Below are 11,960 nucleotides of genomic sequence, written 5' to 3' on the forward strand. Positions count from 1 at the left end.
TTTAATCACTTTTGACTCTTGAAAAGGGATCTAGAACTTTAAATTTCTGATCAAATGAGATTCCTCAAAGTTTATGTGACTACCCCTTCCGAATAAACTTTATATGACCCAAGACAATGACTCATAAACCTTGTTCCCGGGCTCTGGGGGGTTTTGTCAAACCCAGAGTTTTTTATTAATCTGATTTTCTGACTATTTTGAACAGAATGGCTATGTCAACACTTCAATAGGATGCATTTCGGGAAAAAAGGGAAGGGAGAGGAGGCTAGTTGCCCTCCAATCACTTTAAATGTTACGAAGGCGACTAGAGCTTCCTATACCCAATTGAACGAGCCTCCCTCCGAAATTTAAACCCCTACCCCTTCCACAAAAACCTTATATTCCTCCGAACACAACTGACAACACTTGCCTGGGGCTCTGGAGACTTTTGTTGCCCCCATAGTTTTACTTTCTGATCTCAGTCTAATTCCTTAGTTTATTTATTTTTCTTAGTTTATTTAGATCTTAGTTTATATATTTTCACAGTTTATTTTCTATCTTGAACGAAAATGCTGTTTTGAAATTTTAATTTGATGCGTTTGTAAAAAGAGGCCGTCCGGGGGAGGCTAGTTATACGCCAATCAACATTTTAGAGATAAGCACTACAAGAGTCGAGCCAAAAAAAGTTTGGTTCCAGGCGTCAAGCACAACATTTAATACTACAGAGTTATCGATAAAAGTAGTTTTTCGTACAAAAAATATTTGCTTTTGAAATTGTTTTTGTTAATTATACAAGGTTCTAACCTCTAACGTCAATATCCTTTAAGATGAGCCATTATACACCTCTCTATGATCTTCCAGTGCTCACCTAGCTGAGGAGAAAAAAAAGGAAAAAAAGAAAAAAGATGCCGCATATGAAGAATATCGTGGTTTCAGCCACTTTTTTCAAGCCAATTTGTTTCCCTTGTTGTTCAAGACAAAGGACTGTAAGTTTCTTATATAGAAGTTATGGACATGGTGGTTCTAATAGGGTACTGCATTTTTTTTATCTGGTTCTAGTCTTAGAAGTTATGGACACTTTCATTTTTTCACTATGGGACGTGATCGTCCCATACTAGGTTGCTAGCTTCAGCTGCAACCCTGATACAATTTTAAAATTATTGACAGTATTCTTGTAGCACGTTTCTTGGATTCAAATTTTGCTATTTTGAGCTAAACTTTAACAGACAGCCAATACCATAAAAAAATTCGTTGTTAATGGACTTCATTTTTTGTGAATGGTTTTTGAGAAAACGCAAAACAAAATTGTGTCCTGTCTTTCAATTTTAAGCTGTTTTAAACGGAAGTAACAAGTCGTTAGATCACATCAGTACAATAGAATGGGTGTTATAAGTAATTTGAGAAGTCCATTATTTTATACTTTTGGCGTTGTTGGAGTAATATATTACTTAGAAAAGAAGAAGAATATTCAAGTTCTGGATAATTTTGGCATTGTTGTTGAAAAGTGCAGTCGTAGTATCAGAGGATTATTTTCCAAAGTAATGGAAAATAAAAACAAGGAAAAGGAAGAATATGTCCCAGAAAATGATGAAAAGGAGGATTCGCTATGAACAAATAAAAACGAAAATAAGTTCAAGCAGTCTCACAAGTGATCCAATAAAAGAAACAGTGACTAGTCTTGAAGTTGGAGCAGAATCGTTGCTTGTCAAGGAAGAATGAAATGGAAGTGAAACCGGCAACTGTAAAGTGGGTTCCTTCAATGATACTTGCAAAAAAGAACAAAATCTGACCTGAAAGAACTCTAAAATCAAGCAAAAAGAACCGATTAGAAACCAAAAGCTGGTTGAAAATACTGGAAAACTTTGACAAAAATAAACCGTAGTCTTCAGTTTCACACGTAAATATGCCAGTATCCAATTTTGTATGTGAATATGCCAGTGTTCAGTTCAATATCCAATACCAGCGCTCAGCTCTATAAGTAAATGACTCAGTTAAATATGTAAGTGTGCCAGTGTTCTTTCTATAAGTGAATGTGCCAGCTATGAGTTCTTTATATAAACGTAACAAGTGTTTTAGTTTTACATATAGTTGTGCCAGTGACAAGTTCGATATTTTTCAACATGTGTAAATGCAACAGTATTCAGTTCAATATATAAATGTGCCAGTGGTGAGTTCTGTATAGATACGTAACAAGTGTTTAATTTTATATGTAATTGTACCCAGTGTTAAGTTCTATATTGTCAATATGTGTTAATGTACCAGTATTCAGTTAAATATGTAAGTGTGCCAGTGTTCATTCTATAAGTAAATGTGCCAGTGACGAGTTCTGTATATAAACGTAACAAGTGTTTAGTTTTATATGTAATTAAATAAAAAAAAAACAAGTTTTTTTAACTGAAAGTAAGGAGCGACATTAAAACTTAAAACGAACAAAAATTACTCCGTATATGAAGGGGTTTTCCTTATCAATGCCCCGCTCTTTACACCAAAGGTGACTCCTTCTCTTAACTCTATTTCTTAAAACAGTAAAAACTTTAGCGTAAAGCGCGGTGCGTTGATAAGGAAAAGCCCCTTCATATACGGAGTAATTTCTGTTCGTTTCAAGTTTTAATGTCGCTCCTTACTTTCAGTTGAAAAAAAACTTGTCTTTTTTATTTAATTTCTGAACGTTTTTGAATTAATGCATGTTTTGATTTTGGCTCTCCGCACATAAATAATTAAAAGGGAATTTGCATATTAATTTTTTTGGCTAAATGGCTTACTAGAACTTTTAATTTTTTACGAACGTTTTCATTAGTAAAAAATACACGTAACTTACGAATTAACTTATTAACGAACTTCTATTTTCGTTTGTTTTTATTACATATAAGAAGGGGTTAACCCCCTCGTCAATACCTCGCTCTTTACACTAATACTTGAATTTCGTCTCAATTCTTTAATAATGACCCCTGAATACCAAAGGCCGCAGAATAAATAGTTGAAATTAATAAAAATACTTTAGCGTAAAGAGTGAGGTATTGCGAGGAGATGAACCCCTCATATGCGTAATACTTCTCCTCGTTTTGAGTTTTAATGCTGCTCCTTATTTTCAGTTGAAAAAACTTTTCATATTTATTTTTACATTTTTTTTTCTTAAATAATGCTAGAAAGTCCTGCGCCCCCTTCATTGAAATTATCTTCCCCCATGACAAGTTCTTCCATGGAAAGATCTCCCACTTAGCCCCCCTAAACTTCTCCCCCTCCCAAAACAAAAAGATCATCCTGAAAGCGTCTGTACACTTCCCAATAGCCATTAGTATATGTAAACAACGGTCAAAGTTTGTAACTTGCAGTCCCTCCCATGGGGACTTTGGGGGAGTAAGTCGTCCCCAAAGACATAGTTATTGGGTTTTTCGACTATGGTGAATAAAATCGCTATCTCAGAATTTTTATTCGGTGACTTTGGGGAAAGAATGAGCGTGGGAGGGGGCCTAGGTGCCCTCCAATTTTTTTGGTCACTTAAAAAGGGCACTAGAACTTTTAATTTCCGTTAGAATTAGCCCTCTTGCGACATTCTAGGACCAATGGGTCGATACGATCACGCCTGCGAAAAAAACAAACAAATAAACAATCATCCGTGATCTGCCTTCTGGCAAAAAATACAAAATTCCAGATTTTTGTAGATAGGAGCTTGAAACTTCTACAGTAGAGTTCTCTGGTACGCTGAATCTGATGGTGAAATTTTCGTTAGGACTGTATTACTTTTAGGGTGCTTTCCCCTATTCTCTAAAATAAGGCAAATTTTTTCTTCTTTTGATATAACTATTGGTATCAAAATTCCATTTTTTAGAGTTTGGTTACTATTGAGCCGGGTCACTCCTTAATTACAGTTCATTACCGCGAACTGTTTGATTATACCAGTGTTAAGTTCTATAATTTCAACATGTGTTAATGTACCAGTATTCACTTAAATATGTAAGTGTGCCATTGTTAAATTATATATGTAACTAGCTGTTGGGGTGGCGCTTCGCGCCACCCCAACACCTAGTTGGTGGGGCGCTTCGCGCCCCCCAAGCCCCCCCGCGCGCGTAAGTCGTTACGCGCCATATTAGTTACGCGAGCGCCATTGTAGTTGTGTCCCTGTGTCCAACCTGTGAATATAGATAGATTTATATATGTGTTTCAAACTACGTAAAACTTGCGAATATACAACATTCTTGGCTTTCCCATTGTCTGTGCATATAAAAAGCCTTATGTACTAATAATGAAGTCATATACAAACGCTTTTTTTACAAACAAACAAACATGCATACACACAACTCGTTTTTATATAGATAGATAGATAGATAGATACAATACAAATTAACTGCGTAAAACTTGTGAATATACAACATTCTTCGCTGTCCAATTGTCGCTGCATATAAATAGATTGTCAGGTTTACCGACCCTCGAACATGCAACGTACAATTGTCCATGGGAAAAACAATCAGTATTAAGATCTATACCACATTTTTCTAATGATTGACCTTGAGCTTTGTTAATGGTGATTGCAAATGCTAATCGAATTGGGAATTGCAATCTTTTAAATTGAAAAGGCAGATCCGTTGGAATCATGGGAATGTGAGGAATAAAAACAGCCTCACCCTCAAAAGGCCCTGTCAAGATTGTGGCCTCTATTAGGTTTTCCATTGTTTTTTTTACGGCAAGTCGCGTGCCATTGCAAAGCTTTGGTGGGTTGATATTTCTTAAAAGTATTATTGGTACGCCTATTTTTAGTTGTAGCACATGTGGTGGAAACCCTGAAAGATCCACGGAATTTAATAATTCAGATGGATAATTAACCGCTTCATTTGGTTCCAAAACTGTGTCGACTGACTTGTAAAGGACTGCCTGGTCTCGAATCTTGGTCAAAACAATATTGTTGATTTCGTGGACGTCTGTATTATTGGGTGCAAGAATCGCTCTTTCACTTAGCCATTTATTATTTTTATAATTGTTTAGAATATTGGGAAATACTTTTTCAATCAATTCATTTTTGGACGTCACTAAATTACAGAAATCAGAAGGTAGTTGTATACGTACTGAAATTGAGTCTACTGGGAGCTTTCCGTTTCTAATTGCCAGCAATTGATCTGAAAATGTTTGACCAGAGACATCGTTTTGCAATCGGAAACGCATATTTGTAGTTAATTTTAATGTTTTTACGTGTGCCCATAAATTAGAATTTTCCAGGCAAGCATTCATTTCGTCTGCAGGAGTTGATCTAGGTATTATAGGTAATGTTTGCCTGAAATCTCCCGCAAGCAATATTAATGTGCTGCCAAAGGGTTTCGACTTCCCTCGCAAATCTTCCAAGCATTGATCCAGAGCCTCGAGCAATTTTTTGTGTGCCATTGCGCACTCATCCCAAATAATAAGTTTGCATTGCTGCAATACTTTACCCATCCCAGATGATTTGGAAATATTGCACGTGGGAGTTTCTGTAGAATGCAAATTCAGAGGCAATTTCAAAGCGGAATGAGCAGTTCTTCCACCAGGCAGCAATGTTGCGTCTATTCCGGACAACGCAATTGCCAACACTATATCATTTTTTGATCGAATTGATGCCAGAATCAGTTTTATCATAAACGTTTTACCAGTACCTCCTGGCGCATCCAAAAAGAAAATTTCTCCAACGTTGTTATCGACACAATGCATTATCGTATCATAAATGTCTTTTTGTTCCGACGTTAACTTGGAAATGTTATTTTGTACATACGACAATAGATCACTCGTACTGTAACTTTGTTCACGATCCAATTCTACACATGTCGAAACGGCAGCGATACGGTTAGGTGAAGGCATTCCCAAATCCTGAAGAGGTTTGTTTGCCATACGTACGCACAAATCTTCTATAATAACTAAAGTGTAGTTATAAATTTCTGATGTAAAATCAAAAGTCATATCTGACGTCTCTAACTGTTTTCGATGGAGTATATCTTCGGAAATTTTTGACTTATATTTTTCCCATAACTCTGCAGGAACTGATGGAGAGCAAGTTGTTAAAATGATGCCAAACAATGCACGAATTTGACTTGGAGTTGACGTTTTGCACGCGTCATTGATGCAATTATCCCAGTGTTGGTCATTCTCCAATAAATTCGGAGCTTGGCATGCACTACGGTAATTGTCATGTATAGTACCGTTTACAGTTCTCAAATACTCAAAGGATGTCGGACCGGGTACATTCGCCAAAAGCAGGTGTAGAAAGAAGCATTCATGTTGATTGGGATGAACGGTGTAGAGTCTTCCTATCGTGATATCTTTGAAGATGGTAGGTTGGCCGTCGACTGACTTACCCTGTTTTCGACGTTCAAATACTTTATTTTTAGTATTCCACGTGTAATACGAAGGCACTGAAGTATACAGCAGTTTTTTTGCAAAAGAATCATTTTTGCAAAGAGAAAAGAAACCGGTTACCTTTGTATCCGATGGATTCAGGGCTCTATGTTGGACGTTGGTTTCCGAGAAATAAACACGTTGACCATTTTGATAAGTCCATCTCTAAGTGAACAACAGCTGGACTACGTTCATGTATCGGAAATGAAAGAATTCGCCAAACAGCTTCATTACTGCTTATGTAAACTCCAAGTCCAGCCTGATAGTGTACGATTTCGTCGATATCTTTGATTTCGGGCTGCAAGCCAAAAACTGCCATGTCACTGCCTTTGTTGACGTATTTACATATGTATTTGATTGCCTTTACGGAGTTACAGTATTCAACGTTTATGTGTGCATTAAATGTTTTTGATAATAATGGGGAATATGGAACAACCCACTGGTTATCTACTTCGATGGTGGTACCGATACGCTTTATTATTGCTGTTTTACCGCCATCTTCAGTAGATCTTCTTCTGTATTGTGGGTAACCATCAATGCCAGTAATTGTGCTGGATACTAAAAGTCGAGGATATTGATTTGTGCACCCTCCTTTGGCCATGCATGGTGAATTTTCGTTCAGTGCACCGCAAGGTCCATGTATAATATTTTTTACAATAATATCATGTAACCCCTTATCGACATTTTCATCAGGTATTTCAGCGGAAATCACATCATCAGTTTCGTTCGAAGTAATTTTTTTATGCAGCCAGATTAGTATATGTGTGTGTGGCAAACCTCGTTTTTGCCATTCCGCTGAGTACATCCAGCATCGCACTGACCCAAACACTTCAAAATTTACTATGTAGTTTATCAGTGATTTCAACTTTTGCCGGAAGACACAGGCCGTAATGTCATGTCTATGAACCGCCGATTGTCCTTGAAGTAAAAGCTGCAGTATCTCTTCCCAAGATTGATTACATGTAAATGTAATAAATAAATCTGGACAACCATAGAGACGAACATACGCAATAGCATCTTGAGCATATTCATGCATATGACGGGGACTGCCAGCATATGACGAAGGTAAAATTGTTAATCTTCCAATGTTTGTGGTATTACCGTCATTTATAACTGCATCTCGCAAATGAATGTATTGTTCAGAGCGGAGCTTGGTCTGATTCAGGCGGATACATAGCAAACGTTCTGATTCAATTTTAGCATACATATCAACGACGAATTGGTGAAACAATTGACGGCATTTTAAAATATAATTTTCTTCATCCTGCCGAATCATTAGTCTATAGGAATAATAATGCATTGCACTGCATTTCTTATTCATTTCTTTGTTAGTGGCTGGATTCATCAATTTAATATTAAAGTGATAGCCGTCCGCTCAATCCCAAAAAATGATAGGATATTGTAGGGCATCGTAGCATCGATGAGTTTCAGCAATTCTTAACAACTGAGCATTTCGCTTATGAAGAATAATATCTCGAGGTAAAAACTGATCACCGACCATAACGATTGCCACTTCGTCGATAGTTGGAGCATTGTATCTACGCACATGTTGGCCAGGAGGCGTTTTGTCAGCGGAAATAACAATTTTATGCGTATCAGTAGGCATCAAATCGAGTTCTGTTTTGAACAGACGCACTAAATTATTATTTTCGTGGAAAAGATGTTGCAATTGGGAAACGATTGTCCTTTCAACGTTGGGACAAATTTTGCAACGTGCATTCAATTCAGAATTTCTATCACTGATGAAGTACAATTTTAAAAATTTATGATTCTCGCCTGAGAATGGTAGAAGGGACCCTGCTCTATGATAAATTTGCCCTTTTACTTTGAAAGTAGACATAAATTGATCTGGATTTTCGATTTGGGCTCCAAACGACGTCATTTGGAAACATGAGTTATATTTTCTGATTTGTGACAAAAAACGCTTAGATTCTGACGTAGTTCCAGTAAGGAAAGTCTTCAATGGCTCTGGTGGTGCAGCCAATAGAGGAAGTTTAACTTTTCCTGAGGCGCAACATATTCCCATTGTTTCACCATTGAATTTCAAGGCCTTACAATAGGGACAAATTTTAGACTTATTCCCGATTTGAACACATCTACTCAAGCTATAATCATCGACTGGGCTGTACCTGAATGCCAGGCGATAACTTTCAGGTTGCTCTGATTCCTCGGCCCGCTTTCTTTTCTTACTTTCTCTATCAGCAGCAAGCCTGATTTCTTGCTGTTCTTGTGATTCCTCGGCACGCCTTCTTTTTTCACTTTCTCTTTTAGCAGCAAGTCTGGTTTCATGTTGCTCTGGTAGTTCCTCGGCATGTCTTCTTTTTTCACTTTCTCTTTTAGCAGCAAGTCTGGTTTCATGTTGCTCTGGTAGTTCCTCGGCACGCCTTCTTTTTTCACTTTCTCTTTTTGCAGCAAGTCTGGTTTTGCGTTGCTCTGGTAGTTCCTCGCCACGCTTTCTGTTCTTTCTTTCTCTATCAGCCTCAAGCCTGTTTCCTTGCTGTTCTTTTGATTCCTCGGCACGCTTTCTTTTCTTACTTTCTCTATCAGCAGCAAGTTTTTTGGCATAGACTCTTTGAGCATCTTCCTCGGCTGTTGCCATTGTAAGTTCATCAGTCATGTTACAGTTAAACATTAAAAGATTTCTACGTGAACGCATGTCTTAAATATCTTTAATGACGTCACCGTCATAACAAAAATGACGAAAACTAACTTCATGACGTCAGTCTACACACAAACATGATGTCACCCGACAGACAGACCCACACATCCACAGACAACTTATTTTTATAAATATACTAGCTGTTGGGGTGGCGCTTCACGCCACCCTAACACCTAGTTGGTGGGGCGCTTCGCGCCCCCAAGCCCCCCCGCGCGCGTAAGTCGTTACGCGCCATTGTAGTTGTGTCCCTGTGTCCCACCTGTGAATATAGATAGATTTATATATGTGTTTCAAACTACGTAAAAATTGCAAATATATTTTCTTTTTAGTTTTTTTTTTGTAGTTTTTACCTTTTTTAGTTTTTTTCTTCTTTTGTATTAATGCTAAAGCCAAGGTTCAAACCTGGAGCCTCTCGGACCTAGAACCTGAAACATAACGCTTTACCAACTCAGCTACTTCCGCTTGAATACATTCGTTTTGAGCAGCTTCCTAGGGTGTTGCCATTGTAGGTTCTTCAGTCATTTTACAATTAGAAATTTCTCTTTCAACGGTCTTCTTACAATTAAAAATTTGTCTTTGAACGATATTCTTAAATACCTGTGTCCTGGTCGTCATTTATATTCCCTGTTTCCCGGTCGTCATTTGTGTCCCGGTATCCCAGTCTGTAATTTCTCTTTGAGTGTCCCGGTCGTTATTTATATTCCCTCTGTCCCGGTCGTCATTTGTGTCTCGGTCTGTAATTTCTCTTTGAGTGTTTTTTCTTTTTAGTATTTTTTAGTTTTTAACATTTTTTCTTTTTTCAGTTTTCTTTTTCTTCTTTATTTTTCAGCTTCACTGTGAAATACATATCGCCGAACCTTTGTTTTTTTAACTAAAATCTGGTAGGCATTGATGACCTTATCCAAGTCGAAATCCCAAACCGAATCATCATCGCTATCATTTTCAGTCTTGATATGTTTTGACTCTCGCTGTGCAGGTGGATCTTCATGTAACTGCGCAATTTTGCGTTCTTTAGCCTCAAGCCTGTTTCCTTGCTGTTCTTTTGATTCCTCGGAACGCTTTCTTTTCTGACTTTCTCTATCAGCAGCAAGTTTTTTGGCATAGACTCTTTGAGCATCTTCATCGGCCTTTGCCATGGTAAGTTCATCAGTCATTGTAAACTTAAACATTAATAGATTTCTACGTGAACATATGTCTTAAATATCTTGAATGACGTCACCGTCAAAGCAAAAATGACGACAACTAATTTCATGACGTCAGCCGACACAGAAACATGACGTCACCTGATCCACAGATCCACAGACAGACAACTTATTTTTATATATATAGACTAGCTGTTGGGGTGGCGCTTCGCGCCACCCCAACACCTAGTTGGTGGGGGCGCTTCGCGCCCCCCCAAGCCCCCCCGCGCGCGTAAGTCGTTACGCGCCATATTAGTTACGCGCCATTGTAGTTGTGTCCCTATGTCCCACCTGTGAATATAGATATATATATATATATATATGTTTTTAACTACGTAAAACTTGCGAATATACAACATTCTTTGCTGTCCCATTGTCTGTGCATATAAATAGATTGTTTACCGACTCTTGAAAATGCAACATATAATGGTCCATGGGAAAACAATCCGTATTCAGATTTATACCTCATGATTCTAATGATTGCCCTTGAGCTTTGTTGATGGTGATTGCTAATCTACCATTCCCTGTGTCGCCATCGTCATTTATATATCCCCCTGTGCCCCCCGGCATCCCCTTTGTAGTTTTGTTCCTGTGTCCCGGTCGTCATTTATATTCCCTGTGTCCCGGTCGTCATTTGTGTCCCGGTGTCCCAGACTGTGATTTCTCTTTGAGTGTCCCGGGCGTCATTTATATTCCGTCATTATGTGTCCCGGTGTCTCGGTCGTCATTTATATCCCCCTGTGCCCCCCGGCGTCCCCGTTGTAGTTGTGTCCCTGTGTCCCGGTAGTCATTTATATTCCCTGTGTCCCGGTCGTCATTTGTATCCCGGTGTCCCGGTCTGTATATACATTCGTTTTTTAGTTTTGTTTTTCTCCTTTATTTTTTTCCTTTTTTATTTTTTTTCTTTTTTAGTTTATTTAGATTTTTAGATTTTTTAGTTTTTTTATTAGTTTTTTTTCTTTTTAGTTTTTTTGTAGTTTTTACCTTTTTTTTTAGTTTTTTTAGTTTTTTTTACTTATGTCCTGGTCGTCATTTATACTCCCTGTGTCCCGGTCGTCATTTGTGTCCCGGTGCTTTGTTGATTGCTAATCGAACATTCCTTTTGTCCCGGTCGCTTTCTCTTTGAGTGTCGTCATTCATATTCCCTATGTGCCGGTGTCCCGGTCGTTTTTTCCTTTTTAGTTTTTTTATTGGTTTTTACCTTTTTTTTAGCTTTTTTAGTTTTTTTTCGTTTTTTCTTTTTAGTTTTTTTTTGTAGTTTTTATCTTTTTTATTTTTTTATTTTTATTCATATTTTTTTAGTTTTCTTTTTCTCTTTTATTTTTCAGTCTTCCTTTTTTTAGTTTTTTCTTTTTTAGTTTTTAGTTTTTTTTAGTTTTTTACCTTTTTTTAGTTTTTTTAGTTTTTTATATTTTTTAGTTTTTTTATTAGTTTTTAGTTTTTTTTGTAGTTTTTGCCTTTTTTTAGTTTTTTCAGTTTTTTTTTAGTTTTTAGTTTTTTACCTTTTTTTAGTTTTTTTTAGTTTTTTAGCTTTTTTAGTTTTTTTTTCTTTTTAGTTTTTTTGTAGTTTTTACCTTTTTTAGTTTTTTTCTTATTTTGTATTAGTGTGAAATAATTCAGACGTCATATCCGGACAAACCCGACGTCACCTGATCCACAGATCCACAGATCCACACACAGACAACTTATTTTTATAAATATATAGATAGATATCAGTTATTAAATAAATTGTATTCACATTTAGTTACCGTTTACTACTACACGGTTTGTTCTTCGCAAAGTTT

The sequence above is a fragment of the Artemia franciscana genome, chromosome 6 (assembly GCF_032884065.1).
Source record: "Artemia franciscana chromosome 6, ASM3288406v1, whole genome shotgun sequence".
Lineage (NCBI taxonomy): Eukaryota > Metazoa > Arthropoda > Branchiopoda > Anostraca > Artemiidae > Artemia > Artemia franciscana.